Source organism: Cryptotermes secundus, unplaced genomic scaffold, assembly GCF_002891405.2.
Source record: "Cryptotermes secundus unplaced genomic scaffold, Csec_1.0 scaffold181, whole genome shotgun sequence".
Lineage (NCBI taxonomy): Eukaryota > Metazoa > Arthropoda > Insecta > Blattodea > Kalotermitidae > Cryptotermes > Cryptotermes secundus.
Window position 1 is genome coordinate 1,557,372 of NW_019723906.1, and position 25,428 is coordinate 1,582,799.

Here is a 25,428-nt window from a genome sequence, read left to right on the forward strand (position 1 = left end):
ACGACAACAGAATTACGTCGCTGCCAACCCAGAAGTTTGCACCATCATCATACTGCTGATAGCAAGCAACTGAGAAGTAGAGGGGTCACACACTCTAACGGCATGACGGCCATATACAGTTTCACGAAAACCCGTAAACTGTCTCTAACGTTTGAGAACAAACATATGGACTCTCACATATACAAGCTTATAAGAACATGCCGTTAAGTATGTTTTTCTCATACTACAACACAAGTAATGTATAATGTTACAATAAGACCCAAAATCTGCCTCTACGAGCTCTTTTGTCTTTCTAGCTCTCTATGGCTCTACAGCCCTTGTGAACCTTCGCCCTTTTTTCAGTTTCTTAATCTATAAGCCAGTAGGACTCGTTGGACGGAAAATTAGCCTGTCGCAAGGCCACCACCTACACGCAGAACAACACAAACGCAGAATAAACGCACACAGACATCCATGCCTCGAGTAGGATTCAAACCCACGATCCCAGTGTTCGAGTGGGCGAAGACGGTTCGTACATTAGACCGCGTAACCGCTACGATCTCTTACTAACAACAAAGAAGGAAGCGGTCGTGACCTAATTTAAGCTACAATTCCGAAATTTACTTGAAGGGACTGTGGAAAGCCATACAAAACTTCAGTCAGGACAGTCGGTTTCCCAGCTGAGATTCGAACCGAGCACCTCCCGAACAAAATCAGAAGCGTTACGGCTTGAGTCAGCTTACTCATTATACTATAGCAGGAAAGTGTACTGTTTTTTCTGAAACAATCTCCTTGAGAATTAAGATTGTCTTTATTTACGAAACGTCCATTCTACGCATCCCTTGCAAAGTACGCATACAAATATAAACTTCCGCGCGGTCTGTCAAAGCATACTTACTTACTTACTTACTTGTAAGTAAACGTTATGAACCTGAACCCTTCTTGAAAAGAAGCCAAATCTACAGCTGCTCAAGAATTTCCCAGCATTTTATGGAACCCGAAGGTTCATCACCGTGTTCACGAGAGCCCTTCACTGGTCCCTATCCTGAGCCAGATCAATCCAATCCATACCATCCCATCCTATCTCTCTAAGATCGATTTTAATATTGTTCACCCACCTACGCCAGTGGTCTCTTTCTTTTTGGCTCTCCCACCAATATCCTACATACATTCCTCTTCTCCCCTATTCGTGCTATATTCCCTGTCCACCCCATTCTCCTTGGCTTGATCATTCTAATTATACTTGGAGAAGAGTACAAGTTTCTGTCAAAGCATAGCACAGAAATATTTTCAAAATGTGGTTATTAGAGACTCCAAAACCATATCAACATTGAAGCATCCAGAGTTCTCAACGTGAACAATATCATTAGACGACTCAAATGGAAGAAACCGTTTGAACTAGTTAAATGTTAAAGTACTAAGTAATTCAGTAGAAGTGACTTAGTTTTCAATTTACGTAGTATATTAGGTTTAGAAAAAATCAATTCTTAGTTATCCAACTAGTTTTAATTGTAAATAAGTTCTGGGTCACCCAGTATTTAATTAATTTCTAAAAAAATGTGATTATGAAGATGAACGGAACAAAATTACGAGACAGTTATTCCTTTAACTGCGAAGAAAAGGAACTGACTGCCCTCTCTGTGAAACAGATGGCAGAAAAGAACAGGGTTTTGGTAGAACTCATTCTGAAGACACGAAACCCGAGTTATTATCTCAGGTTTGTATTGCGGTGCTAATTTGGAGCAGCGCCTGCTAATGCTTGTGTCAAGAAAACAGCAGTACAGTTTGCTAAAGAACATTGTGTCAAAAAGTTTAGGGTCTTCGCAAATTGCAGGATGACCTGTCGAGCGGGTTCGATGATTTCTCGCTAGAAAGTTGCCTGGATGATTTCTATGCAGGCTGAAGTTATCATGAAATTTCTCCTTCCATCTTTACAGAGCGAAATAAGGAACAAATCCCATATTTAAACACGACAATCGAAATTTTTTTTTTCTTTCACTGGCTCTACGGTCCCTTTGGGCCCTGGGCTCTAGTCTTTAGTTTCATGATCGTTTTACAGACTGTAGAACTCCTTGGACGGGTGACCAACTCGTCCCAAGGCCTCTACCTAAACGTAGGACAACACAAATACAGCATAACCACATACACATACCAAATATCCATGCCTTGTGTGGGATTCGAACCCACGATCCCGGCTTCCGAGCGAACGAAGACAGAACATACCTTAGACCGGCACACACACCCACACACACACACACACACACATATATATATACACGTATAATGTCAGCAAAGGAATGAGACAGCAAAATAGTTCTTTCTCCAACGGAAACAGTGGTAACTTCCGTTTTCAGAAAATTAGTGGTTAACTGAACACTATGCAGTGTAAACACTCCTCTTTACCAGTCCTGTGCACTTCAGATTATGCCATCCATGTTAATCTAAAAGATGGAGCTTTATGTCCAATTTACAAATCTGTAATGATCCCACATTACTAGCAAAGCGAGTTAAGCAGATGGTTACACAATCGCACTGCAAGAAGTTAAACTTCATAATGACAATACTGTCGTTCCCTTCGAAATGCTACTAAACAAGTTGACAAAGCAGAAACAAGAAAAGAAAGTAAAACTTGTGATGCAATCCTTTTATTCTGTACAGTGGAACTGCAACACCATCTTACACAAATTCTAGTCTAATATATTTCACGTTTAAAGTGATCTGACAATATGCAAATGACTTTCACTCTTTATATACGCTCTGTTTATTAACGAAGTGCGGCATAAATAATTTCCACTTATGAAGAGCCTTGAGATTTGAGATTTACTTTCTAAATTGTGGTAACCAAATCTTTCGTTAGGCGAAAAATATTTTCGTGCCCCGGACAAAGGAATTACAGTTAAATAATCATTCACTTCCCAGGTTACTATCCTTGGACTTTCTTCTACAAGTACTTGCAACTAGAATCTCGTTAGGCTATGTTCAGCGCGCTTCGTCAAATCATGGACGTATAAAAACTCCCCATTCTGAAGCATCTTATACTTGTCTGATACAGAGCACCAAAGATTATGATCCCAGCTATTTTTGTATTTAAATTTGAGGTGAAGAGAACTTGTACGCCAGTGCAAATGAAGCCATTGTCTGAACTATAAAATTCGTTTGTATAGCATATGGCAAAGGAAAGTTGTCCCTTTGTTTAATTAATTAGGCACCATGCATTGAAGACAATGAGGAGTGGAGGCATAGCTCCACTATTCTTGACTTCAGCATTAGATGGAGTTGAGCGGTCAGCTTCACGGACCGGTCGCTTTACTAGCGATACCCATTGGACAGGAGGATATGTGGGCCTTCAGGCCGGTCTGGGAGATGTAGAGAAGAGAAAATTCTTACCATGTCGGAATTCGAACCCCGGCCTTCTTGTATGACATACGTGGTTTTCAAAACACACAATTAACTCGATTTAATGGTATATTTCAGCATCCTGTTTCATTGAAGTATCACTTGGTCTTCTACCTTCTGTAATGTAACAATGTTAATATACTTGTAGATTTAGACGGCACTAATCCACACTTAATTCACTAAAATATTCGTTAAAATGTACAAAAATATCATTGATATATATATATATATATATATATATATACATTCCGTGTTTATGTGCTACAGGTTTCGGCAACACAGGGCCATCTTCAGGCAATACTTTATTAAGGAATCCACTGCTCTGCGCACTTTGTCAATAGTACTCTTAAGTTATGTCATTATTAATTTAGTTTTGTAGGATGTTTGTTCTTCCTGTCTTTTGAATTGAGGCTGCTCTGCGCCCCAGTGTGAGTGCCACTCTCTTCGTCATGTGCATCATAAGGAACACAAATCAACACAGGATACTCCTACACACGGTCAAGAGAGCGGCACACCCGGGGGGTGGGTGTCAGAGCAGCAGCAATTCAAAAGATCGGAATCACAAATATCCTATAATACAAAAATTAATAATAATTACGCACATTAAGAGTATTAATGAGCAGTGGATTCCTTAATATAATGTATTGCTTGAAGATGGCCCTCTGTGGCCGAAACACGTAGCGCATGTACATTGAATTTATGTATATTTTAGTGGCATTTTTAAATATTTTATCGAACATTTTAGTGAATTAAATGTTGATTAGTGTCGTCAAATCAATATTTATATTACTGCATTATAGGCGGTAGAAGCGCCGGTCACGGAAGCCGAGCGGTCTAAGGCATGCACTGTCTTCCCTCGCTCGGAAGCCGGGATCGTGGGTTCGAATCCCACTCAGGGCATGGATGTTTGTGTGCGTTTTTCTGTGTTTGTCTACAGCGACGAGCTGATCACTCGCCCAAGGAGTCCTACCGTATGTGTAAGATCTAGAAAAACCGAAGTGAACGGAGAAGTTCATGGAGGTAGGCCTAGGCCCACTGGGGCTGTAGTGCCAAGGGAAAAAAAAAGACGGTAGAAGACTAAGTGTTAATTCGACTTAAAATTAGTCCTCTTTGTAAGATTTTGATTTTACAAAACAAAATGTTTTACAAGGTGTTTCATCCTCTTTCTGGAAACTGAGGTCAAGTGAGTTCCTTTCTCAGACCGTTACGTCTCAGTACCTACACAGTACTATTCCTGCACTTGGACTGGAATGCCCATTTAATGCCACATGACACTGCTAGCTTTAACGATCGAAAATTTAGTATCTAAGGCCACCAAGGAAGTGACCTATGTTGACCAAGATTCATGAGCATCACACGCGAATGCTTCCATCACATAAAGTGATACATCTTGCGGAGTCATCTGCAATGTGGCAAATGCATTTTTACGATACGTTTGACCGGTATGACACCCTTAAAAACCACGTCGCATTGATATCCCTCTGCTGCTTGGAAAGCTATACAACTGGTGCAGAAATTAGCCTACATGAATACATTTCCTCACTTGCCTTGTGCACATTTTTTTTATCCAACTAGAAACAACTGGATTCTTACCGAAAGGCAAGGGAGAACAATTAATTTGTAAGATCTAAAATGTCGTGACGATAATACATTCTTACAGTTGCTGACTTTTTGAACATTATCCATTGCCTGCTTTTTATTTAAAACAAAGTTTCGGGGTTGGAACTGGCTCTACTGAGCCCACCTGATTAAGGTGTTAACCTGAGGGTGGAGGGAAATTCGTCGCGAAAGGTCGTTTTAATAAAAATTAAGGATACAGGAAAATGTTCAAAAATCAATAACTGAATTACTTTCATACTAGTGGGTCATTTTGAACGCGATTGCAGATGTGAGAGCCTGTGAAAAAGATCAAGATATTAAAACTTATCATAATGGACTGTGGTGTGAAGTGTGGGCTGAATTCAACAGGATAAAAATGTTCAATGACGTGCTCTGTGAACATGGTAAAGAAAGTCCTATTTCCACAGTAGACCAGACATCTGTTGAGAAGTTGTGAAACTATCAAAACTTCAGCTCCAAGGTATCAATTCTTTTGTCTCACTAAACATGGAGCTTCTCTTCTCTAGAGAAGCGAGACAGCTCCACTGAGTATCCTCCCTGCATCTTCGAATATCTTCCGCATCAGAAGCACATTCGATATATATATATATATATATCGTAATTTACTTTCGAATTAGCAGAATATAAGTATTGACTCCTGTGATCACATGGTCCATCTCACTTGCCACCTATCCCCAAGGCCGTAACTTTGAATCCTGTCGAAGATACGAATGTTTTTGTTGATTCTTTCCCTTCTAACCAATCTTCAGTGCAAGGACTCCTACCGTCTACCTTAACATGGGTTTAAAAATTGTTATCCTGGTCACAATCAAGCTGCAGGACAGAGAAAATAAAGGAGAGTGGAGATATTTTGAAAATATTAAAATATTTTAATTCATACTTGAAATTAGTATTTCGGTGGAAAACTAAGGAGCAAACCCGTAAGGTTATATATTTTAGTGATCACAGATTTAGAAAATTTTTCTCTGGAACGTAGTTCACGTGTGTAAATAGTATGTGAAATACTGTACTGCCCACAGAAAATTTTAAAGGAATTTCTTGGAAAAACAAGAATCTTGTGGGGACAGAAGACACCTGCAATGAACTGAATATTTACAATCTCACTAAAAGAATGAGAAATCATGAGACGAAAATAAAACATGTCGTTAGAAAAAAGATAATCAGACCAGGATTAAGAATTCTTCCATGCAGCCTCTTTCGTAGGTTCTTTGACGAAACAGTCAATAGTTAGACTATACAGTGGCCAGTGGTAGGACGGCAGAAGAAAGATGAATTAGAAATGGCTGGGAAGGAAGCAGAAGTTCCCTAATCAAGGTATTGCCCAGGAATTTGCCTGGTTGGATTCAAGAAACCATGAAGAACCTAAGACAGAATATCTGGTGTCCCAGCCGAAACCGATCATCTCATGAGTAGGAGACTAGAGCGTTACTACCAACCCGTTCATTTTCCATCCAATAGGAAGAGAGTAAAATGAGTGTAAGAACTTTTTTAATTATTCCCTCCGTTTTATTACAACTTTATATGATTTATTTTTCTTTCGATGTATTTTGTGATTTAAATATACTGCTATATTGTAGCATCCTGTTGCAATTATTAATTAAGAGATGTCTCTGATGTTCCTTCTTACATGCGAAAGGTTTTTAAAAATTTTTAATTTATTGGACGCAACTATTACAATTTCACTTGATTACAAGAGTAATTTGACGCCTTCTGGATAACGAATCTCTCACATCTTCTGTCATATTCTGTCTTCTTTTGGTCAGTTCTCTCCCTGAGATAGGTTCTTGTCGAACCGCATGGAGAGCACCTCCTTGAAGGGCTCTCCTTTTGCGCCTCCGATGTAACTGCCCGTTTCTGTATCCGTTGTCCACGAGACGTTTTCAGTAGTTCCTCTGTTGTCGTGATTATTGAGACCTTCGCTACTAAGTAACCGAAGTTCTATTGTTGACAGCGTTACACGGGGTTTTCTGCTACCATATCCTAACGCTCTGAGCAACCCATTACAGTATTTAAAAACTACGCAACTAATTGTTTTTTTAAGGAGTGTGAATTCACTCGGTACACATGTAGGTCATATATCGAAACCATTTCCGGTGCAATAACAGAGATGCATTGCTGTTGCCTAACATTCAAGAGATCATCAGATTGAACCTAGATACTGGTGAAAGGGCCCGTCGATGACGTGTCACAAAGCCTTTCACAAGGCTCACGTAACTCGTTGGACCAAGTTAACAACCCGTACTTAGCAACTGCTCTATAGCAAAGATGAATATGTTTTCATGGCGGGAGAGCTTTTGCCTCTTTCCTTCTACTGTTTTACAATTTTGATAGATAAACACACAAATTTGACAATGACTATGAAATTACATTATCTGATCTGAACAGAGAACCTTATTAAGTTCTGTTGAGGAAAACTTCGTAATTCATAGAACTGCAATCGCAAGGCCTCAATTCGTTGTTACTCAGTTACTAACACAAAAATAACCAGCTGCCACCTAGAAACCCTGAATGTCACTTATCTGTCTTAGTAAACAACGTGTAAGATCCGGGATAGCACAGCCGATATAGCGGCTGGATACGGGCTGGACGACCGAGGGGTCGGAGTTCGAGCCCCGTTGGGGCAAGAATTTTTCATTTCTCCATGTAGCCCAGATGGGTTATGTGGTCCACCCAACCTCCTATCTAATGGGTACCTCTGGCTCTTTCCCCGGGGGTAAAGTGGTCGGGGAGTGAAGCTGACCACTCACCTCCAGCTAGTGCCGAGGCCAAGAAAACATGGGTCTACACATCTACTCCCCTATACGCCTTCATGTAGTAGTGCTTAATTATGAGTTAAGCACAAGCACAACTTTACCTTCCTTTCATTAGACAATATCTGAACTTGACTAAGAGATTACAGTATTCTGCCTGCAGTGGAGTGACTTTAAACCGTTCGTATGCATGTCACAGACAAGGCCTAAGCACTTCAGTGTAAATCTATCAGGAAGTGAATCTTTATTCCATATTACGTGAATTTCAATGGATTTTAATGGGGAAAATTCTATCTTCAAGTGACATTATACCGTATATGCATATAAATTGCCTAAAATAAAGCTATTATTTCTAGATGACGTACACCAAGATACGCCAAATATCACATTTTTAGCCTGCTTTCCTTGTTTTGAAAAATAGTAATAGGTTTATGAAATCCCCATGCCTGAACCAATCTTTATGAAAGTCAGTATGTATATCATGTCACCTGAACCCATCTGAACGACATACTTCATAAATCCTTCCAAACAATCCGTGTGTTTGTGTATCCTCCTATCTTTGTTAGTCAACAGCTCGGCAGCGCCATAGCTCAAGCGGTTAGTCGCTGGCTTCTCACCGCAGCGGACCGGGTTCGATCCCGGGTCTGGTCAAATGGGATTTGTGGTGGACAAAGTGGCGCTGGGGCGGATTTTCTCCGAGTACTTCGGTTTCCCCTGCTAAACTTCATTCCACCAAATTCTCCATCATCATAATCACCAGAGGCAGGTACTGTAGGCCAATCAGTGGGCGCCGTGCCGAGTGGACCCAATTGGACTCCACCCCCCACTAAGTGAATAAAAAATTAATCAACAACTCAGTGAAAACGTTACCGCGGCAATAAATACACACGTAACAAGAGAATAATTGTTGGACGTTTCGTATCAAAGGAAAGTAGGAAATTATTTCTTCTCAGAACCTTCCGGTTTTTAATAAATCGGTGTAGTTCACGAGCTAATTCTGAACTGTTGCTATTGATAAGACCAACAAAGTTTAGTGTAGATCTGCTCATTACCAGGCATATATTTAATTCGCTCATTAGTTTCACGGATGTAAAATTCGAAAGTACACGGAATGACCTAAACACTTTTATTTAGTGCACATAGTAAGAAACGGCGGGAAAGCATTATAACAATCGGGAGCACTCATTGTTCTCATTTCAATGAAAAAAGACATCTAACTTCCTAATTAAGATCCACGTTCTCTCGTCATCAATAACTTAAGCTTTCTTGTAGGCGAGATTAATTAACTTCACAACTGTGTAAATTAAAACCGTTCTATAATTAATATCTTCATTAAACATGCCAAGCAATCATGGATAATAGTACAATCCGTAAGTGCCAAAAATTATCTTGAGGAAATCGTTGTACAGAAACAAATTATCTTCATATATTCAAACTTTGTTGTTGACTTAGACCCAGGGCAACTGCTAGGCATCTTGCTATATTTCAATTCATTTACTCCCATGTGACTCCCTTAGGTCTACTCTTTATAAGAGATTATTCTCTTGTTTGTGTGGATACTGGTGACGCTGTGTTGTAGTTTACTCTTCTGTAAGTTCAGTTTCTTCGCTGCATAAGTGACTGTGACATTGTGCTCGTAATCATACACTCATAAGCTCATTCTCTTGTTTGTGTCCGCGACCTTGCTTTGTGATTTCTACAATTTAAACTCCCATCCTTGTTTGTGTGGCTGAGTCTGTCACTATGCTTTGGCTGGTACAAGTCTGAGCTCAGTTTCTAGTTTGCGTGAAATAATATCTCGTACTGTTGATCGTACATATGTAAGCTTAGTTTGTACGCTGCGCCGTAGCTCAAACGGTCAGTCGCTGGCTTCCCACGGCTGCGGCCCGGGTTCCATCTCGGGTCTGGTCAAGTGGGATTTGTGGTGGACAAAGTGGCGCTGGGGCAGGTTTTCTCCGAGTACTTCGGTTTCCCCTGCCAATCTTCATTCCACCAATTGTTCCACAATCACCCTTGCCTATCATCTGGGGCTGGTACAATAGGCCAGAAGTGGCCGCAGTACAAGGGACTTAGTCCCACCCCATTAGCTATAAAAGAAGCTTAGTTTGTTACTCGTATGGATGATTGCAATGTTGCGCTAAGGCTCGTACACGACTTACCGAAGTTTCTTGCCAGTGGCAATGATTTTTACGTAGCGCTGCGGCTGGCATACATGTAACTTCAGTTTCTTGTTTCTATGAGTGACTGCGACTTGGTGATTGTGTGGGCGATTGTGACGCAGTTTTGTGTAACTTACTACAGACCCCGTTTCTGCTCAAATAAAGGTTAAGTTAGCGGTAGTTGCTACGTTGTTATTAAGGCCAATATAAATTATATTATTAAGTCAATATAAACTTTGAAGCCAAGACGTTTAGAAATGCAGGACGACGAATGGACGTCAGAAAAGACACATGTCAACATACCAACATTCAACCGTGAAATCACCCTGAGATGAGACGTAAAATGTACGTTTCGTTTGCGCATGAGCCTGTCTGCTGACAAATAACCTCGAAACGTTATACCGGATATGAAGCTGCTCGGAGTGGGGACTATGAGTAGTTCTTTCTTCTGGGTTGTAACTTCGTGTACTTCGGACATAAATCGGCGTTTCTTCGGCGGAAGATATCGCCTCCATCTTCAGGATCGAAGGATTAGCCAAGCAGAAACAACCGGAAACTCAGAAGATGATACTCTGTATCGGTGATGTTTAAGAACTGCTTGGAGTAGAGTCCTTCTTGACAACGAAATAGCTGTTGAGCCAGCCGAGAAAAATCCGCCTTACTGGAACCCGAATATTCATTAACGTATTCAATAGAGCCCGCAACTTGGCGCCATCCTGAGCCAGATAAATCCATCTCACACCTTCAAGTACTCCTAACTTAATATCCATCTTAATATCATTCTATCATCTAAGTTTAGGACCCATAAATAGTCTCTTCCCTATAAAATTTCCGAAATATTTTCTGTCGTTCTGATCACACCAATGAGTACTACGATGTACAAGTACTATGTATCTCAATCCTATCGATATGATCGCTCAAATGTTACCTGGTGGGTGAAGAGTGCATGTTATGAAGATGCTCTTCATATAATTTTCTCCACCCATGTTGCCTATGTTAAAGTCAATAATTAATATATAGGGCCTATATGTTCTTTCATTAAAACGCGTATTTTAAGGTATTTGTAGATTTATGTATTTATTTTTCCACCGGACGAAAGAATTAGCGAGATATTTCCCAAAATATATTGAGAATGGACAGATGGGCGGACAAATACCAACCGGTTAATACTATTTAGGGAAATAATGGGTGTTTATTCTAAAAATCTTACGAAACCAAAAAATTCAAGCATTAACCAAGGGAGAAGTTTTTAGTGTCAAAGCAGGTGGTATATACATAGTAATTACTGTTCTTTAAAGCAGCGGTTTCCAGTTATTTTTGTTTGGGGCACCTTTCGTATGAATATAAAGTAAAATCCCCGGGCTCCGAATTTATAAAACTGATTTAAGTGTACTTTATAAATTTCAGAAAGATTAACGATTGAGGCTTAATAGTATTTCAGAAACATTTCTTTCTATTCAATTGTACGTCTGTAATTTAATGTGATATTATAGGATTAAACTTATGTTAGTAACTTGTTATAGGCCAATCTTTTGGTGGCCCTCCTGAAAGTCTTCCTATCTTATGAGATGCGACACCGTGTAGTCTGGCTGCTCGTTACTACATGGCGTCACTTCAGGGAACACCCGTGAAGTCCTCACATCCCGCATGAAATCTTGACTTCAGCACTGGACGGAACAGCGAGATCAGATTCACGTTCCGGCCACTGGCAAACGGCAAGTTTACTTCTTGCTCGTTGCTCCTTTACCGTATTGTCGACACTGAAGAAGGAAGCAGGGCGTTCCTCCGAAGCGACGGTCAACTTCTACTGGACTATACGACGTCACACTCCAAAAGACAGCACTCTTCAACTATAATTGTAGTTATGCTGGACGCACTCACCCGTGACAATGTAACGTGCTAACGTAGGCTACTCACTGTTTTGTGGGATTGGTCCTGGCTGCCTGAACATCGTGATCACAGTTGACTTGCAAATTTTAAATCCGTCTAAGTAAGTACTGCAAAGCCAGAATAGCGGAATTCTGAAATTAATTAAAATTCATTGCACCCACGTCTAGTGTGGAATCTGCCACACCTGAGAGTTGAGATTGCAGCAAAAACTATGTCACCATTGTTATGCGTAATTCCTGTAGTATCGTTGCCAGAGAATTTTAAACCGAGGGACGCGATACTACTGTGGCCCCCGTAAGTGTAAGGTCTTCAGGTAAAAAAAAGTTAAAGCTATCCTTGTAACAGGCCGTGAAGGCGCGTAGGGTTGTGAGACGTCGAGTCTCCCACATTTTCTCTAGAAATCCGGCTCACAGATGGCGGTAAGGTTGTCAACCTTACGTGCCGGCCGCCCTTTCCATCCTCAAGAAGATCGCGTACTAGGTCGAGGCACTATGCTACAAGCCGGAATATCGCGGGGTCGAGTCCCGATGAGGTGGATTTTTTTTTTTTCGATTTACCTAATCCTTCAGATAGATTTTCAGTACGACAAATAAAAATCTTGTTACCAATATATCAAAATGTTATCTTTATTTCATATAAGTCTCTGAGAAAACAAGGATGCACGAAATATAAAAACCATATAACAGACTTAAAATTTAGAAGAAGAAGGAAATGTTTTTCCCAGCTGCAGTTCTTGAATTGAGTAGTTTAGTGCACATTACGTTTCAATGACAAAACATTACTGCTTACAAAATTCTAATCCTAACACGTAGAGGAAGAAATTGCTTTAGGAGATCTAGGCATAGACGAGAGATAACGTTAAATGAATCTGTAAAGAAATGAGGTATGAGGCTCTAACAATGAGTAAACATAAAAGGAAGTTCAGCGCATACGAGCAATCATAAACAAAGTGTGCAAATCTTCGTACATGTAGAACTTGTGGTTGCTTAAAAAAATTAAAATTTAACAAAATTAGCATCCCGAAGATGGATCTTCCAGTACTTCCTTGTGGTAACAACAAGAATTTGAGGAAAGAACTCATTAAATCTGTACAGACTCGCAGTACTACAAATTCTCTCTCGTTAAATTCATATTAAATAGAATTATAATTAATAATTCAATAAAAATACGATTTAAGACATAGATAATCACTCTGGGCTCGTTTGCAAATGGACATAGCTTCTAATCCTAGGCCGCGCCGTAGCTCAAGCGTTTAGTTGCTGGCTTCCCACCGAGGCGGCCCTGGTTCGATCCCGGGTCTGGTCAAGTGGGATTTGTGGTGGACAAAGTGGCGCTGGAGGGGAGGTTCCTCCGAGTTCTTTGATTTCCCCTGCCAATCTTCATTCCACCAAATTCTCCTGGGGCAGGCTACAATAGGCCAATCAGTGGCCGCCGTGCCGAGTGAACCCAGTTGGACTCCACTCTCCAGTAAGCGAATTAAAAAAAAAAAAAGCTTTAAATCCTTATCTCGTGATGTTGACAACTCCTTAGTTATCAGCTTCTAAACTACGGAACCCATTTCAATAAAACTCGGTACAATATCTAAGTCTTTTCGGAGCATTTTTTATTGTATTTTGTTCAGTTCAGACTAAGGATAATTTTACTTGGTGGCCAACATGAATTCTTATGTACCCGTATAATTGGGAAGTAGGCAGAATTTCGATAACACACTTCGATGTTACAAGCGTTTACGTTCTTGCTGGGGTCGCTATCCGTATTATACTGTTCCTAGTTGTGACACTGTAATTTTCTATGCGGTTACTGATGTTTCGGAGGGAAAAATGCCATTATTTTCAGGGTTGAACCCAGAATATTCTTCTGAAACGCATGTATTAGTCTATAAGACATCAGAGCTAAACCCTGGTGCTAGAGACAATATTTTGTTCTGAAAATTCGGTGTTCGCCTACAAGATTACACGGTGTCACATCCCCAAATAACCCAAAGTCTGTATTAATTGATGGCTCTAAACAAGAGCAGCCCTCGTGTTCCGCAACACGAGTTCTGTGAAGGACCTCGCTCCAGCAGCTGACAGTTATTCATCCAGTAAAGATACTCCGTACTTTTACGACATAACCCACCACTGAATTCTAAGCTTACCTGGAACCGCAGAAATCCCAAGAGAAGCTGATATCAGACACACAACTGGAATATAACAACGAGACGCAGCAAGAGAACGGAGTTCACACTGGTACGTACGGGGACTGGACTGAAGTTCGAGAAAACAGATCCGATGCTGAGAGACTGAGCGGTCGCCGGCGGGTGAATCTTAATTTATATACGGACTACTCTTCTGCGTGACGTCACGCATGGGTCAACAGGTAACGGGAGTGCATCTACAACAGGTTTCCGTCCTCCCAGGAGCCTTGCGCTTCTCCTTCTTACACTAATCATCACCTGCTTCCAAATTCACTTAGAAAGGTGGACAGATGCTTGTAGGAACAGTCGCTTCTCGTTTGAGTCGTGTAGGTGGGACAGCTTATACGTTCAGTACCGTAACTAACTCCACGCAGCATACGGTCGTGCCATAGCGCAAGCGGTAAGTCGCCGGCTTCCCACCTCGGCGGCCCGGCTTCATGTGGGATTTCTAGTTGACAAAATGTGTGCCACTATGCCGGTTTTCTCCGGGCATTTCGGGTCCCCCTGCCAATTACTCCACTGTCATTATCATCTATCATCTGGGGCTGGTGCAATGAGCCAAACTGTGGCCACAGTACCAAGAAAAATCTCCATGCAGCATTATCATCGTCTTAGAGCTGGTAGTTGCTCAGCTTGCCAAGAAATACTTCGTCTTTTAAAGAGTCTCACAGCCCTATGGACCTCCATGGCCTGTTACAGGGATATCTTTACTTTTTTTTTTTTACTTTTTCAAACTACACGGCGTCACATTATATAATCTTGTAATCTTCAAAGTCACCGTAGTGAAAACCCTCAAACCTCCCTATTTTATTCTTCCATCTGAAGCCGGGATATCTCAGGCGGTATAGCGACTAAGTTAAGGGCTGGACTGCCAAGGAATCGAAGTTCGATTCCAGGCTTCCTATGCAATGGCTTCAAGGTGCTGTTTCGCAAGGAGAATAGCGGCCGGGACGTGAAGCTGACCACTCATCTCCATCTAGTACTAAGGTACTAATTGCTGTACCTCCGCTTCTCCATCCCTTAAACATCCCTTGCAATCTCTTTAAAGTCTTATTTTCCTCCTGATATTGCTGTTCACTTCTCTATGTCTCTCGTGATCGTTTCTCCATAACGTTGATGAACTTCTACCAAACTACATGGCGTAATATCCCAGGAGACAGTATTCCTTACAACTGTCGCTATGAGAACCTCAGATAGTCACAGTAGGCCACGACCTCTTCCTTCCACATCATTTATTTCATTACTTGATCATCCTACCGTTCTATGCGGTGTAAATACTTTCAATTCAATAATGACAGCTTCTCTAAATAAACAATAAGAGCGACATCGCTACAATAGTAGTACTATTATGTATTATTATTATTTGTTTGTTTGTTTACTTGTCTGCATTATTGCGTTTTTCCTTGAGTGCTTGCCTGTAATTTGTCTTTGACTTTATGTCGTGATTGTCCATAATGTAATTCCTTGTATCTACACGGTGCCCTGTCTGTAATTGGCCTTGCGGCTGTTGACTTGGCACAAAAATAATAAATAATTGAATTATTATTATTAAAACCATCAAACTCTGTTGGGCTTGACGGTATATCTGGTTTTATCATCAAAGGTTGTGCAGGTATTTTTATTCCTATAGTTAGGCATATATTTAACTTGAGCCTGACGCAGCAGTATTCATGCCCATGTTTCTCATTTCGCTAAGTTTAATTCCAACCAACATGGCTTTACCAGAACTAAATCAACAGTTACCAATTTGGTGACGTTTCTCGACTTCTTGACGCCTGTTGTCCGCGGTCAGCTTCAAACTGATGCCGTCTATTTTGATCTTTCTAATGCTTTCGACCTCGTCCCTCATACTATGCTTTTGCATAAATTAAGCTCCTTCGGATTCTCTGATGCTTATGTTAGCTGGTTTCGCAGTTACTTAGCCAACAGACAATCTCGGGTTCGCGTTTCTGGCACTCTCTCCCTGCCTTTTCATGTAAGGTTCGGGGTGCCGCAAGGCTCTGTTCTGGGGCCTTTTCTTTTCAACGGATTTATAAATGACCTATGTGACTCCGTTAACTACTGTAAATTTCTAATTTTTGCCGATGATCTAAAAATTCTCCGCATTATTAACTCTCCAAATGATTGCCTCTTACTTCAATCTGACATTAATTCCGTAAGTGACTGGTGCACTGCTAACTCCATGAAACTTAATATTGCTAAAACGTGTGTTGTATCATACACCAGAAAAACAAATGTTCTGAGCTACGAGTATCAGCTTTGTCATGATATCATCACAGGCACCAGCAGTATTAAGGACCTGGGTGTTTTCTTTGATTCAAAGTTACATTTTTACACACATGTTAATTATATATTTGCTGAAAGCATAAAGCTTTTAGGCCTTATTCGCTCCCTTACCTACAGGTTTTCCTCCCTGGAGAGTCTGTATGTACTATGTTTTACTTCAGTCGGTCCAAGTTGGAATATGCCTCAGTAGTTTGGAACTCCATCGCCTCGACTGAAGGCAATAAGCTTGAGCGCATCCAGCAGAAGTTGGCGTCCGTCTGTTTTTATCGTTTTTTGCCTCATATTTCATATAATTATGCTGATGCTTTAGAGAAATTAAGTGTACAATTTTTACATAAACGGAGACATCACCTTGATGCAGTTTTTCTTGTTCAGGTCTTTCGTGGTCTTAAATCCTGCTCTTCTCTTTTGGAACATGTTAGCCTTCGTGTTCCTCCCAGCATTCTTAGGGACTTCTCACTGTTTGGTGTTTGTCCCTCTAATAAACACTGTCCTTCTGCTCGGTGCGCCTGTGCTGCCAACGCGGTGGGTAAAGATCTCGACATATTTGCAATCGGAACAGTTTCTGTCAGTGACACTGAACCTAAAGTTGTTAATAATATTTGTTAATGATACTCTCAATATTACTTGTGTGTATGTGGTCTTATTTTATTGTTCTCTCCTGTTAACGTTAACTTTAATTTTTCTTGGCATTATTATTAATTTATTGTCATTATGTAGACTGTCAAATTATGTATTTGTTTTTTAATTATTTTTATGTAATTCTATGCACTCATTCTAACCTTTTAATTGGCCTCTGTGCTGTTAAATTGTACGTAAATAAACATGAATTGAATTGAATTAGGGTGTTGAGCTGCCACACGAATAAATAAGAATTAATTAAGTTATTATTATTATTATTATTATTAACTTCTATATGTGTATGTATGTGTATTGTCCTTTCTCATCTCCCAATGGAATAACCATTCTAAATGTACTTATTTTATTTTCTCACCTGTTAATGCGAACTTTAATTTTTCTTGGAATTATTATTAATTTAGTGTCATTATATAGACTGTCTTGTTTGTATTTTGTCTTTCAGTTATATCTGTATTTCTATGTACTCGTGCCAACTTTGTTACTGGCCTCTGTGCTGTTAAGTTTACACGTAAATAAACACGAATTGAATTGAATTGAATTGAATTGAATTACCTAACCAACAGACAATCGCGGGTCCGTATTGGTGAAACTATTTCATCGCCATTTGAAGTATTGTCCGGTGTTCCACAAGGATCTGTTCTTGGACCTCTGTTTTTCAATGTCTACATAAACGACTTGTGTGATTCAATTAAGCACTCCAGGTACCTACTCTTTGCAGATGACATTAAAAAAATCCGTGCTATTAGCTCTCCTGAAGATTGTAATCTTCTGCAATCTGACGTTGACTGTATACGTAGCTGGTGTGCAGCGAACTATATGAGGCTTAACGTTAACAAAACCAAAGTCATAACGTGCTCTAGGAACACTACTATTTGATATACGAGTACAAACTCTTCATTTCACTATAACTCGAACATATTCAGTGAAAGACCTGGGGGTATACCTTGATTCTAAACTTCATTATCATAATCATGTTAATTTTATATTTTCACAGTGTATTAAGATGCTAGGTATAATTCGCAGTATCACCTTTAACTATTCAACCCACGGATGCATGTTCATATTATACTTTACTTTACTTAGATCCAAGGTAGAATACGCAAACAAACTAGAACGCATTCAGCAGAAATTTACGGCTCTCTGTTTTAAACTTTTTTTTTCCTCAAGTGGATTACTGTTACGATTTTGCTTTAGAACAACTGAAATTGCACACCTTGCAAAAGAGGAGATATCATCGTGATGCGCTCTTCCTTATTCAAGTTTATCGTGGTTCTATACTCTGCCCTTCTGCTTTGGAAATTGTTGGCCTTCGGGTCCTTGTTCGATATATCCGAGACTTTCCTATGTTCAATGTCTGTTCTGTTAGTAGAAATTTCCCCTCTACTAGATGCGCTTCTGCTGCTAATGTTGTTTGTGGGGACGTTGACTTCTTTGGACCAAAAACTCTGTTGAAGGAACATATCTTATACTGAATTAATTAAACTATTATTATTATCATTATTTTACTAATTTCGTTATTATTATTATTATTATTATTATTATTATTATTGATGACACTGTAACTGACCATTGGCTCAACTAAATTGAACCGAATAATTATTACTATTTTTCTTCTTGGAACAGATCAGGAGGAAATAAGCCATCAACACAATTTGAATGAAACCAAAATGGATTTGCCTCTATGACATACTTTGTTATGTTTACTTTCTCAGAGCATTGGGTTAGGGTCAGTAATGTGGGCAGTAACAGTATTTCTTTTCCTCAGCACACTTCGTTTCATGAGCTTCACTCAGTTGTAACTGTTAATGTTAACAGTGCTCTTAAGCACTCTTCAGTTGGCATCCAGCAGGCTAAGGACCTCGTTTCTGTGACGCGTTTAGTTGCAACTTGCAACAACTGACTGTCGTTGCATCTTTTGAAAACAAAGCCCTGAACGGAATATATGTACCTGAGAGGGAGGAAGAGACAAGATGAGGGGAAAACAATTACATAATGACGAGCTTTATTATTTATTCTCTTCACTAAACATTAGTACGATTAAGAAACCAAGGAGAATGAGTAGAGCGGGACTTGTAGTAGAAATTAAAGGATAAGAAATGCTTATTAAGTTTTGGCCCGAAAGCCTGAAAAGAAAAGACAACTTGGGAGACATATACGTAGATGGGTGATTAAAATATTAAGGTAAAGTTGTTCCTGTACTTAATTAATTAAGCATCACGCCATGAAGACGTATGGTGGAATGTCATTCTTGATTTCCACACCTGTTGGACGTAAGTGGTCAGCTTCACACTCCCGCAATTTTAATAGCGGTTAAACAGCCCCCTGTACCCTTTGTTTGGGAGGATAGTTAGGTTCCAGAGCTGATTTGGACGTTGTGGGAAAGAGAAAAATCTCTTACCCTGCTGGGAATCAAAACCCGGCCGCCCAGCTCGTAGCCCGTCGCTATACTAGCTCAGACGGAAGGACAATATTAGAAAAAGATACAGAGACCGTGAGGGTGGGAAAATTCATTCGGGCCCAGAATATGAACTAAAAGTGGACTCCTGTGAACTTTATAATTGAAGAAGAATATGACCTTATGGGTTATGACTCCGTGCAGTTCGGAGAAGTCCGACGTTTCGGAGCAATATATCGCCTCCATGTTCAGGTTCAAAGAGTGAGTAAACAAAGAAAGCATCAGTAGAAAGCCGTAAGGTGAAGCTGGATATGGAGCCAATAGGTTTCTCCGAAACTGCGGGGTTACCACTGAGAAGACGGCAATCACCACAGGCATCAGTACGAGATTCTCAAATCCAACTGTAACTAGCCTTCGGGGTTCTAAAAATGACGAGTAATTACTTGACTAACTAAGCGACTATTAACTAGTGACGGACATTTTGCTCTATAGTTAGTATGACTGCTGTATCAATGTCTGTGTCATGCAATACTCATTTTAGATATCAGACCAGCATTTGTTGGAGAAGAATGAGAAAATTAATATATTTCAAAATAAGGAAAATGGGGCTTGGATGGTAGCCCTATTTCAACTGCTTCCTTTAACTGAAATTAAATCACTGTTTACACTGTTGATTAAGGCACTATGTTACAAGCAGGAAGGTCGCGGGTTCGATTCCCCATGAGACTACTAGATTTTTCAATTGACTTAATCCCTCTAGCCGCATTTTGGCACTGGAGTTTACTCAGCCTCTAACAGAAATGAGTAGCAGGAATCTTCCTGGAGGTACAAGTCCGGCCGGCGGGTGAGGCCGACAACCTCTCAGTCATCTGTAAACCGATTGTCTAGGAAATGTGGGAGCCTCGATGTCTCACGACCCCATAGGCCTCCACAGCCTGTTACAGGGGTAGCTTTGCTTTTTTGCGCGTTTGGAAGCATTCACATAAAAAAAATATTAATTCTATTGCTAACTAAATAACTAATTCCATGGAGCTGAATTTTTCTTTAGAAGCTGCCAGTTGTGCAGCTACTGAAGAATTTCCCATCTTTTTACGGAATCCGAAGGTTCGTTGCCGTGTTCACAAGCGCCCTCAACCGTTTCCTATCCTGTTTCTGGTCAGAATCAGATGATTTCAACGAATGAATTAAAAACATAAAACATGATCCGATGCTTAATCAATATGAACAAGAATTCGCTGACTTCATATTGAAGTCACTGAGAAGCAACCGTCCTACTTCAGATGAAATATTCTAGGGCACGGTTATTACCTGGTGTGTCAAGGATCTCTCCGAGAAATTCAGACGCATCGGAAACCGTTTCAATGTCTGGATCATTTTCAAAACTGAACATACACTCTTTGGGACACTGACGAAAAATGGCTCGGTTAGAGATGCCCAGTATAAGAAGCAGCGTGTGTACAGCATCCCATGCGACTGCGGCAGATGTTACATCGCGAAACAAGCAGACATCTGGAAGTACGCATTAAGGAGCACAAATATAGCCCGACACAAGGTCTGCTTGAAAAATCAAAATTAGTGCAACATGCATACGAATAAGGCCATCAAATATGTTGGGAAGAAGCAAATGACTTGCAGACTGAACCAAACACCACATGCAGGAAATACAAGGAATATGCCCACATGTCTCTGGTAAATATCTGATCAGTCGTCCCAGCTTGGACATCTCTCCCACCTTGACTCCAATTATGGCAGCAGAAGAGAGAAAACAACAACTCCGTCCAGAATAGATGATGTGTGAAAATTTTGTTTTTACGTTGGGACCGTACAGAGAATTTGTCTCTACAGTGGCAACTTATATTCTTAAAATACTCTTATTTTAACAGCATTAGCCGTGAAATAGTGTAGGGGCATAGGCGCTAGGCCTCATGCGTGTGGAGTCCTTTTAATGTTTTTATGTTTGTCTTACTTCTGGCTGATGGTCTATGCTGTGCTTGGCTTATATAGCTGATCTTGTGTCAGTTCTGGTGCCTGGAGAAAGGAACTGGTTCTATCGATTGGGCACAATTCGGTAGGTTCCACGTGAAGACGGAGACAGAATCCAGTCTCCGAAATATTTGTTCTTAAACAAATACAACAGCACGAAGGATAATGGCCAGAAACAAAGTAATTGTACAATATTATAGAACCCATCTTTCTTTAGGTACATTTAGTTGCCTAACACCTCTTTTCGAAGGTTTTCTTATTAATTGCGTCCTATGCCCCACTTTGCTACATTGAAACGTGCATGTCGTTGGTCTGTTGCCAGTTTAATTCGCCGTAAACATGCTTTAGATACTACTGCAAACATTGCGTTGTCTCATTCACATAAATGTAGACACTTGAACACAATAACTGTATTATATGGTTGCGTATGACGGCAAATTAACTCTTAGCACAGTACAAAACACTTGTCAGTCCAACGTTCCACATTTCTGAACGATGCATTTTCAGATGGTGTTAAGGAATGTCTGGCACTGAGTTAAGATAAAAAATTTAGTCTCAGGAATTAAAAAATCTTCAAATGTGTATTTTATTCAGGTGGACTACAATTTCCCAAACGTCTTTGCTGTTTTACATATCGATAGTCAGTGCTTCAGAAACATCTGCTGTCACAGATGTTACCACACTAAACACGTCACAGTGCATGGTAACAAAATGAAAATGTCTTTGCGCATGAAGTGTAGGCTCTTCTGGTATATTACGCCGTGTAGTCTGGCAGAATTTACCGACATAGTTACTGTTTGTTTGGTTCATTCTTCGGCCCTGAATATGGAGGCAGTTATTTCCGTTGATATGTTGATAACTGCTACGACATTACAGGGTGCAACTCATTTTCCTATTTGCTCGACTTACTCTTAGATCCTGAAAATGGAGACAGGGCTTTTTCTTTTTTCGAAATAGCTATAAGCTTCTAGAAGACTAGAAGGACTTCTAGGAAAAATTATTTTCACCTTCATTAGAATATATAGAACAAAAGCTATACCTGAAAATTTATTCAAGCGTAGAAACTGGTCTCACTTTGAGGTTAGATCACAGTTTCAGGGAATCTAAGAAAAAATTTTGGGTGCATAATAAGTGCAGAAGTAAGAGGATACTGGATAACACAACCTAATGAGGAATACATAATGTATATGCTTCATTATATATTATTAGGATATCGAAATCATGGAAAATGAATGTGAGATGACACTGAAGATGAATTTGATGTGGAATGCTGATGTTATTTCAGCCACGTCTTGTTTCATTTCAAGATGGGTTACAAGTTGGAGAACCAGGCGTTCATTAAAGTATTAGCCTACAATTTTCCTAAAGAGCTGAGGAAGTTGCACTGAAATATTACTCACAACGCTTTCTGCAAAACTGACCATTATTACTGGGGCACATAAAGAAACAGACACAAAATAACAGTAGTAAAATGTGACGAAAATGGAACACGTGAGAAATCCAGGTTTATGTGGGAGGGTGGTGCTGTAACAGATATTAAGGTAGTAGGGTATGAGGGTTTGGATTGAGTGCAAATGGCTCAATATATGGTCCAGTGGTGGGCCCATAAGAACAAAGTTTTAGGTATCTGGACCATATAAAAGGCGAGGCATTTTCTTGACCAAATGAGCGATTATCAGTTTCTTGTGAAGGAATCTGCGCCGTGGAGCTTTGTTAAAAATAGCAGAACCCCGATTATCCGAATTCATTAGTGACAAAAGTCATTCGGGTAATAGAAATTTCCGATAACTGGATTAAATCATTATCCAAGAAAAAACACTATTATAATATATTGTACTATTATAATAATAAAAACTAAAAGACTTTTAAAACGGACGAAACATAAAAATCAGTAAGTGTAATTATAAATTAACATTTTAAATATTTTATTGGAAACTGCAACAATGATGACTGCTTAGCAAACGCATTCCTTGACTGCGCTGTTTCGGTTAATTGGCTATTCGGATAATCGGTTTTCTAAAATATTTAAAATTTTCAGTCTGGATTTAAATTACTTTTGGTTATCGCCTGCTTATCGAGCACTGATATTCAGTTATGTAACTAATTTTTCACTAAACGTAGGCTATAAAATTGCATTTCTTTCATTGTGCTCAATGTTACTATCTCGGCTTTAATTTGCAGCTGATGTTAGCAATACAGTCATTCCTACAAACTTCCAAAATATAGACTTGAAAATTTCATGAAAGCATTTTAAATTCAGTCTGTCATGTAAAATAAAATGAACATCAAACAAGAATGATAGGATTTCAGTTCAGCAACATACCCTGGGGGACACGCGATAAGGGAGCTGGTTGCGAAACTATGCTACAAGCCGGAAGGTCGCGGGTTAAATTTCCGATGAGGTCATTGGATTTTTTTCAATTTACCTAATCCTTCCAACCGAACTATGGCCCCAGGGTCGACTCAGCCTCTAACAGAAATGAGTACCAGGAAACTTCCTGGGGGGCAAATGGCGGCCGGCGCGTGAGGTTGACAAATTTACGGCCATCTGTGAGCCGATTGTCTAGAAAATGTGAGACACTCGACGTCTTACAACCCCATTGGCCCTTCACGGCGTGTCACAGGGATATCTTCGTCTTTTAATATACCCTCTCATATGAAGAACACAGTAAATATGACTTCCTGACAATATATACTACTGAAACTCGGATGATCCCAAGTCCTCTGTTGTGGTGTTTTACAAACAAAACGAAAAGTGTGATACTGGCACTTCTTGGGAAAAGTTACGTCAGTCAAATTATCTTCGTCACTGGCCCGGCGGCCAATCAGGCGAGCTGATTGCAGATCAGCTCACTTACTGTCACTGACTTGTTGATCATTCTGACCGCACTTTGCCGTTAACATTCATGTTGCTCTTTAACATGGTGAACAATACGAAGTCTCGGAGACTGCTACTTGTATACATGGTCTATAAGACCACACACTACACTGTTTCACAGTTAAGCTAGTGTAATTTATAGTTTTAACAAAATTAATAGATCACATTAAGGGCGTCGTTCATTGGCATGTACTTAGGGACGTGGAATCAGCTTCATTGTTCTGCTATTCCCAAACTCATGCGAGCACTCCTAATTTGCAATAAATAAATAAATAAATACAAACAAGAAGATTAAAATACAGTGCTATCTTCTGGTATGTAACGCTGTATAGTCGGTACTAGGTAAACCAACATTTCGGAGGAACATATCAACACCATCTTCACGGTCGAAGAACAAACCAAGCAAGAAATTAAAGTGAGAGCATGTGGCAAGCAGCTCTCTACTTCGACTGATGTCACCCTGAGACCCTGTCCTGAGAGAACTGTAAGGAGACCGATTAGGAGACCTGGGAATGTGTTGCAAATTAATGTTCAAATAATCATTAAATATCGGAGAAGGGGCTGTAGACTAGACTTACTTGTCTAAGGGCAGAAGAAGGTGGTGGAATCTTAAAAACGGTAATGAATCTTGTGGCTATATAAAAGGATGTATTTGTTAAAAAAGAAACTAAGTGACTATTACCTTTTCAAAATAGGGCTTCCCTTCATGAAAATGTAATGGGAAAGTACAGTTTCTTAGAGAAAACAAAAAGCTGACAGTTGATTTCACTTCATGAAGGAATGCTTCATAGGATCATGAAGGACAGGATGTATGGTCTTGACAGTACACACCGTTTCTCGTCCGGAGATGGCTTTCGCGGCTTCCGCGGCTTCCGTAAGACCCCCAGCCGGAAACCAATTGCAGATCTAAGTAATAATTAATATTTCCGAAGATAAAGTTATTGTACTTAAAATTCTAGTCTCTATAGATGAATTTATCTTCCTTATATCATAAAATAATTAATAATAAAGTACAGAATGTCCAATCAAGGAGGAAACTTCGCAACACCGTAGACCGGGCCCAATATTCCTCACAGATTGCTGCTGTAACTGTAACGGCGCGCGTTTATCAGCGCTAATGACTCATTCTGCTATCTGCATTTACAGTACCAATCTTTGAGGAATGTTGCACCGGGTCAGCGGTGTTGCGAAGTTTCCTCCTTAACTGAACGCACTGTATATATAAAATTCGACCCGAAGTTACCGGATGGTTGTTCCGCTGTAAGAAAACCCCCGAC

General features: G+C 40.0%; 1 protein-coding gene across 3 annotated transcripts in view; it reads right to left on the reverse strand.

The window, feature by feature from the left end:
• LOC111861977 (mucin-5AC) overlaps nt 1-25,428 on the reverse strand; it is a 198,007-nt gene that overhangs the window by 55,061 nt on the left and 117,518 nt on the right. Inside the window, exon 1 of one of the 3 annotated variants that reach the window (XM_023846972.2) lies at nt 13,932-14,051. The exons of the other annotated variants lie outside the window; for them this stretch is intronic. The gene's annotated coding sequence lies outside the window, so the exon portion shown is untranslated. Of the gene's footprint in view, nt 1-13,931; nt 14,052-25,428 lie in introns of those variants that run through there. 3 annotated transcript variants of the gene reach the window in all.